The sequence below is a fragment of the Marmota monax genome, unplaced genomic scaffold (genome assembly GCF_021218885.2).
Source record: "Marmota monax isolate L192 unplaced genomic scaffold, Marmota_monax_Labrador192_F-V1.1 WCK01_AAM20220418_F8-fsc00049, whole genome shotgun sequence".
Lineage (NCBI taxonomy): Eukaryota > Metazoa > Chordata > Mammalia > Rodentia > Sciuridae > Marmota > Marmota monax.
This window is the reverse complement of record NW_026694221.1, coordinates 10,106,959-10,115,425: the sequence shown is the minus strand read 5'-3', so window position 1 is coordinate 10,115,425 and position 8,467 is coordinate 10,106,959. Positions and strand designations below refer to the sequence as shown.

The 8,467-nt window shown below is 33.5% G+C and overlaps 1 pseudogene; it reads right to left on the bottom strand.

Annotated features, from left to right (window-relative positions):
• Positions 1-2,816: 2,816 nt before the first annotated feature.
• LOC124108096 (ribosomal protein uL30-like) lies at positions 2,817-3,548 on the bottom strand (annotated as a pseudogene).
• Between the last annotated feature and the right edge of the window lie 4,919 nt (positions 3,549-8,467).

Sequence of the window (8,467 nt, the reverse complement as noted above, 5' to 3'; positions counted from 1 at the left end):
ATTTGTTTTTGTTGTTGTTGTTGTTGTTGTTTTTGCCTCTACAGATGGGAAAAACGAATGGGAATATTTGTGAATCATTTGTCTGGGAGAGACTGAAAGGTACATCTGTTACTCTGGCACATATTCCCATTGGCTGGAACTTAGTGAGGTGGCCGAGACTCCTAGCAAGGGAATCTTCAAAGTATGGTCCAAGTGCATTCCAGGAAAGGAGAAAAACATAGATGGTGATAAATATAAGTGCTCTGAGATAAGAGGCCTGAAGTACCACATTCTCTGTAAATTCTCTTACATGATAGCTCTTGAAAGGAGACAATATCTTAAGGTGCCATGAGCATTACAGTGACTTAAAGTCATTAATCATGATTTGACAAGGTCTTATAAAACTTATATATTGTAAATCATTAAAAATTAAAAATTTTGTTTTTATCCTGTGTTTCAGGCTATATGAACATTTCATTGCTAGTTCAGTTTGTACATTTAGCTGAGTATCTAACCTTTCTCCTCAGTTTATTTTCATGTTTTGGCCCTTTCATAAACAACATTATAAAATATCATTGCTTAGAGAGAAAAGTCTCAGTGAAGAGAGACCATAAAGAAGTTATTCACATCCTGTGTATATAATACACACAACTTGGTTTGCATAAAATTATGTTAAATATAACTGGAAAATAATACATTATTATTACATAACACTGAAAATTATTATTTCAGAGTTATGCAAATGCTTCAAGTAAGCCAAGCCTTTATAACAAAAACTCTTAAAATGCCACTGGTTTACTCAGAGTCCTACATATATGCAAGCAAACAGAGTCAAGTATGAAAGTACTCATTCTTCCATTGTAAAGCAACCAAACAGAACTCACCAATCCCAAGATCAATTCCTAATTGTTCTCTTCTTTTTTGTGTGTGATAATTGTTTATGTAGGATATAAATTTAAAACTAGTATTTTAATTTTTTTTTAATAATCATGTGTGTCAAACAAGCTAGCTTCATTTTTGCAGTGCTGGGAACTGAACCCAGAGCCTGATGCATATTAGGTAAGCATTCTACCACTAAGCAACAGCCCAGACTCATTCCCTTATTTAGTAAGAGACTTGGGATATAAACCCATGGCTTCCCTTCCTACAACTGTTTTTCCATGACTTTGTGATACATCATTTTAAAATAATCTGATTTCACCATGCTCTCCAATATAAAAGTAAAACATTTATAACATCTGTTTCTACCAGGTTAAACTCTGGAACCAAATCTACTTAGTTACCTCATCACCTGGCACATTTTAAGGCATTCTTATACCTCTAATTCAATTTTCACAGCTGTGTTTGAGGGTTTCAAGAGCCCAAACTGCAGCAGAGCTGATCCCAAAGGACCAAGAAACATAACAATTAAGTATGTTTTATCCAGGTTCTAACAATGTCTCACCAACTGCTTAGATGGTAAGCTGAAGCAACTGAGAAGGAATAGAGGTAAGTAGATTTTAGGGGTAGACACTGACAAAAACAAATAGTATCCACTTTTTTTCAGGATTATCATCCTCAGAAGGCTTGTTTTTGATCTACCTCATTACCATAAAGATAAAGGACAATACATCTGAAGTCCAGAATATAATTTAAAAAAAAAAATTTCAACTGAGTTGCCTCCCTGGGTCCTAAAAAGTCAAATAGTGCTAATTTCATCCATGCCAAAACAAGAAAATGGTTCCCTTCTTCATAATGTGGATTTTAAGGAGAAGGCTGATCAGGGAAATCTGGAAATTTTATCCTGAATTCCAGAGGGAGAAATGCTCAGCAATGCAGTTACAGATGGTGCAGAAAATGAATAATCCATCACTATATTTTTTTTTCTTGCACTCAGGATTTAACCTAAATGCTTTCCTACTGGGCTACATTCCAATATAGGATTTTTTTTTTTTTTGAGACAGAGTATTGCTAAATTGCTGAGGATAGCCTCGAATATGCCATCCTCCTGCCTCAGCCTCTTGAGCTGTTGAGATTACAGGCATGTGTCACCACACCTGGCCTGGCACTATGTTCTTAATAGAAAAACAACTGGCCAGGTAAACTTTGGTCTTCTACAGGGCACGGAACCAAAGACTAGTAGGATAATGGCCTGGATGACCAAATGCTGATAAGAACAAGACTTTTTCAGAGAATATGTATAGGTCCTAAAAGAGAAGGGTCTATGGACACCCTGAAATTCCAAGCAAAATTTTGAGTATATTTCTGTGTTCAGGGTGAAGGGGTCTTCCTTTTTTCAAATTCTGAGCTAGTAAAACAAACTTGAGTCTGTTGCAGGATAGGATAGAGAAGCCCTCAGATACACTTAAAAGCCAAAGCAAGTCTGAGAGTTCACAAAGCTGTCACTCAAAAGGTGGAACACACACTCACAACAGACAAATAAATGATAAATTGATTTTTGTGCTCCTCTTCCTAAGTATTTCAAGTCTTTTTAAAACAAGGCTGTCAGGAACTCTAGATTCAAGTATTCTCCTGGACTTGGTCCATTTCTTAGGGAAATATATATATATGTTATTCATTCACCAACATTAAACCTCAGGATAGAAGATGTGACAAAGCAGCACTCCTTCCTCCATGTTGATTTCAGAGGCATAGGTGGTCAGTGTGGAAAACAATAGAATTTTCCTTGGAACTGGGCTGTCATGGGAGGTGCCTGCCATGATATTAACCTACCGTCTCTTCCCCAATCCATTTCTTCCAGTTTCTTAAGGCAAAAAATTATCTCTGAAGATACTTGGTAACAATTCCATCAAACAAATACACATGCTTCCAACACACTACTTTCAGATACTCTAGGTTTAGTTCAGCTGGCAGATGAGCTGATTGATACATTCACCTGATAGCCAGGTGAACCCATCTCCTCAAGGAAGTCCACTCTATTTTTGGTAGCATGACAGGCCACAGAGAAGTGGGAAGCGCACAAGAACCTAGTGATCTCCTGGAAATACTTTCCCTGGAAGGCAATTTCAAGAATGAGGTCTTCCAGGCAAATGACAGCAAACCTCCCGAGGTATTCCTCAATCACTGTGTTGTCTGTCTGGGGGATGTCTTATTCTTGATCTTGGCTTGTCCGCATTTCAAGACAAGTTACCGGACCAACTTCAGATTTAGAAATCCCCAGGTCACATAAGATTCTACTATCCATAGCAGTTTTAGGCTTTGAGGGGAGATATTAACAAAAACACCACTAAATATTTTCTTCAGAGGAAGTCTTACAATGGTCCAGTAAACTCACCCCATCAGTCCTTTGGATGAATACAACAAAGGCCAAGGAATGTTTATCAGGCATTTCCAGAGCACACAGTTTCACTTCTAGTCATCTGGGGCACGCTTTGTTATGTTTCTGCTGCCAGGAATCATGCTGAAATGATTTCAGTCGCTTATATCTGTACTCTTTCCCTTTACTCTTCTTTTTCTCCCAAAGTGCCTGGTTGGCCTGGGTAGCTTTGAGAGCCTGATAAGCAGCCTTCTTTTTTCAGGAGATTTGCTAGAAACAAATGGATCTTTTTTCTTTGCTCTTCCTCTGCCATCTGTGTTTACTGCACCTGTGCACTTCCACCAGGTGGGGAAGAGAGGACCAACTCTATGTTTACTTGATCATAGAAACCTCTGTTCTCCCTAATTGTCTTTTTCTGATTCATTGAAGTTTCAGAACATTTAGGGGAACATATATATGAGAACATTCTCTCTATAGATAAATTATGTACCATAATTTTCATACATAATTATCATTTAAGGAATCTTTCATTTATTTTTTGATTTGTTATTTATTTTTCTCACAAATAAAATGGAAAGCAGAAAGAAACAGGAAAGCTAGAGTTGAGAGGAGGAGTAATAAGTGGAAGTTTTAAGAGGTTTAATGGTCATCACTACCCAGAGAAATCTTGATCCCAAACTATCAATCAGAAATCATTTTGACCACTAAGAATAAAGTGCTATTTGAAAGTGCTCCTATACTGTAGTCTACCAATTTGGAATTTTATTTTCTCCAGTCTCAGACTGCCTACTGTAGGCAAAAATGCCTTTCTGCCATAGGATCTCAACTCAGAAGTTGTTCAATTTCTTAACTGTGTTGTCTCTTTCATTTAAGATTTAGCAATGAAGCATGCCCTTCACATCACATCATCCTAACTTTGTGGTAGGACAATCCTAATGTTATGGTTCAAATATAAGCTTTAACTAAAAGCTCCTGTTAATACAAAAATATTCAGAGGTGAAAAACATTACATTATGAGAGTTATAACCTAGTCAGTCCATCCCAGTTTGAATGGACTGACTTGGTGGTGACTGCACAGAGATGGGGCATGTCTAGAGGAGACATGTCACTGGGGATGGGTGTTCTTCCTGAGCGCTTTTCACCCATCTTTCTCTGCTTCTTGACCCCACCATCCATTAGTTAGTTATACCTTGAAAAAGAAAAAATATTCAATGCAAGAATTGTAAGAATGATATTTCATCTTGTTCAGTAGTACTGTTAAAATTAAAGGGAAAGAGTTGAAATCAGACATGCACATTAAGAGAAAGGGATGTTGGGATTCATCTGAATGTTTTTTACCACCATCCATCTTCTGGCCCCCAACGATTCACTTCTTTCTGAACTGCAAAATACCCTTTCCCAAATTCACTAAAATGTCGTCTCATAAAATCACCATCAATAGTTCCATTTAAGATTGAGTTGTAGCTCAGTGGTAGACCACTTGCATAGCACGCATGAGGCCCCATATAAATGAATTAAATTCAAAATAAAGCTTCATCAAGAACTAAACAAAAAATTTTTAACAAGTCCCATCTAAAGTTAAATTTCATCTTCTCATCTCATCTTTTCAACACCATGATCTTGTCAAATTCATCATCACATGTGCAAGGTACAGATAAGATTTTAGTAAATAAATTTTAATTCAGTTCATGGGCCACAGATTCTATCTTTGGACCTCTGAAATTAAGAAATAAGATATATTTGCCTAATGCATGTCTCATACAATGGTGAGACAGGTATGGGATAATAGCTGTATATATTCTAGTTTAAAATGGATTAAAAACTTGAGAAGCCTAGTAATAACTGTCTTTTAAGTATATTTTTTAAATAATTTATTAATTATATGTGAAATAGTTTGGCATGTTCTATTGAATAGTAAAAAATTTTATCAGCATCAATTCTGGATAAAACTCAAATGTGAGATATAGACATTACTAGCATTTTTTTCTGAACATTTTTCTTTTCTTTTTTTTGGGGGGGAGGGGTACTGGGGATTAAACTCAGGGGCACTTGTCCACTGAGCCACATCCCCAGCCCTATTTTGTATTTTATTTGAAGACAGGGTCTCACAGAGTTGCTTAGGGCCTCACTTTTGCAGGCCTCCTCCTGCCTCAGTCTCTCAAGCCTCTGGGTTTACAGGCATGGGCCACCGCGCCTGGCCTGAACATTTTTCTTTCTCCTGAACTTTTTTATTCCATTTTCTTCTTATTATTAATGTTTGTTGTTTTTGAAGAGGTTTTTTTTTTTGTTGTTGTTGTTGTTTACATTTTTGCAGGATGCTTTGCAAATAAAATTAAGTTTCTAATAAATATAAGGCAATTTGGCATTTTGTTTCTTTTTATGATAGTTTTGGAAATTTATGTCTCTAAAATATTTGTCAATTTTTGTCATGTCAAGATCTATTTTTTGTAAATAAGACATATTATTTGCTTTTAATGTTGAGTCATTGCTCAACAATCTGAACTTTCTTTAATTGTGCATAGTTTTAAATTGTGTTTTCTTTCTTATTTTTCTTCATTGTTCTATATCTAACTATATTACTTTTATATTTTCAAAGAAACGCTTATTTCTTTGATTTTTATCTGTTGTTTGTACAATTAGATGTGTAAAAAAGTAAATTATTATAGCCTCAAAGTACTGAACTTTGGTGTGATTTGGTATCAGTTTGACTACACTATTTTTATGACTATGGCATGTTGTATGCATTTCAAATTATGCAGTGAAAAATTCAGCATTTTGCAAGTAGAGCAGAGTAATATCACCTTGATTTTACTGCTCTAACTCCCTGTGTATGAAAAGTATAATCTGACTTTGGAGTTGATCAATACTATAAATTTTAAAAACCTAATTTGCAATAAACATATATAGTACTTATATATGAGTTTTTAAGTTTGAAGTCATGCTTGATTTTCTTCTCTTTTTGGCTTCTGGCTTTTATTATTTGCATATAATTTCATTCAAATATGCAAGCCCTTGCATGTATATTTCAATGAGATGATTTCATGTGTTAACCAATTTCATAAAAATTATGTTTTTCATGAACTATTATTATTATTATTGCTAATTGCTTTTATTTTTGTAGTGCTAACAATAAGGTTATGGTAGTTCACTAAACCATGTTTACATATTCACAGACAATATCTGGATATGTAATGCCTTTCATTAAGGACTTATTATTTACTCCTGAATATAGTGTTTTATTTTTTTAAACAAATGGATTTTTTGTTTGATTTTATACCTAAATTAAAACATATTTGTAATTTATTATTTCTGCCTATATTTTTTTCCTCCAAAGCCTGTATTTGTACAACTCTAGGGGAAATAAACTCACTGAAAATTAAAAAATAACTTGCAAAAATTCTAAAGTAATATTAGAAAATTATTTATTTTCAATTATATTTTATATAATGGATTTTTATTGTATTTTCTTGCCTTTTAATTATGTGTTGTAACTCTATTTAGGTAATTACTTTCTAGTATTGCCATTAATACCATTTTTCTCTTTGCAAGGCTAGAATTTGAAAGAAAAAAAAATATAAAAATAAAACAGAATATGTCTGTGTTATTGGGAAAGGAAATAATAAATGCTTAGTCCTAATTATAAAAGATGAAACATCTTGCATTGCCTTAAAGCTAACAATGTGCATACAAATTATATACTAGAGGAAGATATTTGTGATGTTTTTATGAATTATTATTATTATTATTGCAATATATAAGCTCTGAAATTTTTAATTTTCTCTCAATTTTTGTATTATGCTAGTTTTCTAAAGAATCAACTTTCTTGGAAAAAATAATTCTTTGGTTTTCTAAAACTGCTAGCCTTGTTATTTCACAATCATATAACAATGCAGGATCACTTCCTGTTTACTAATATAGAAATAAGTGGAAAACAGTTCTATTACTTTGAACACTTCTGGGACTAATATAAGGGCACCCAGGTGCATGAATTTTACTCTTTTTCTGGTTAATAATAGATTCATTCTCAAGTTTGTTTCTTACTATTTTATGGCACTTTTAGATTATACTCATGAATTTTGGAATATAGCTACATAACTCTCATAATACTTTCAAATATTTATGTCTTTGTACAAGACATATCTCTTTCAAACTTCAAAACAACCTGAATTATGTTAGGTAACCTTTAAAATGTGATGAAATACTTTTAATTGAAACAACAAAATTGCCATATACTTAATATATTTAGATTCATTTTGATATACCAAAGAGTTTAAAGCCCTAATGTTTATCTTAAACACAGACTCCACTGTTATATATGAGAGCCGTGGATAAGTGGATAAGAACTGTATGTCTTCCCATAATTTCTGTTTCTTTTTGATTCAAAACACAAATACAGATACACACACACATACACACACACAAATACATGAATTTTCTTTTCTTTTCATAACGTGGCACAAATATCACACTCCAAACTTAACTACTGATTATTCAATGTCAAAATATAGAGATATAAGATTCTGAATCTGTTTTGAGCAGTGTGTGATAATCATCCTATTAAATAGATGTAATGAATTTGAGAAAAATTCTGTTATCTATCTAGGTTAAATTCGAGATTTTATACAAAGTTGGAAATAAAAATTTTCCAATTATTATTGGAAGATCAATTATTATTGGAGATCAGAATTGGGTATCCATTCTTAGTTCCAGGGTTTTTTGAAAGTGGAACATATTTTCAATTAAATCTATGAACTAACGATTTCAAGTTTTTAATAGCACAATCCACAGGAATATCCATGAACTCCAAGGCAGACAACCTGTCTCTAACATTAGTAAAATACTATGTAGCACCAAAATAACCTTTGTAAAATTAATAAAATTCTTCTAGAATCAAGAAAATAACTCATATCAAGTATCAAGAAGCCATAATCCTAAGGACTCAAATGATGAGGTATATAAAACATAGGGGTTTAATTTCATTTTCTTGCATGTGGATTTCCAGTTTTCCCAGAACCATTTGTTGAAGAGGCTATCTTTTCTCCAATGTATGTTTTTGTTGCCTTTGTCTAATATAACTGTAATTATGTGTATTAGTAATAATAATGGGTTATTCTCTATGTCCTTTGTTCTGTACCATTGGTCTACCAGTCTATTTTGGTGCCAATACCATGCTGTTTTTGCTATTATCGCTCTGTAGTATAGTTTAAGATCTGGTATAGTGATGCCACCTAC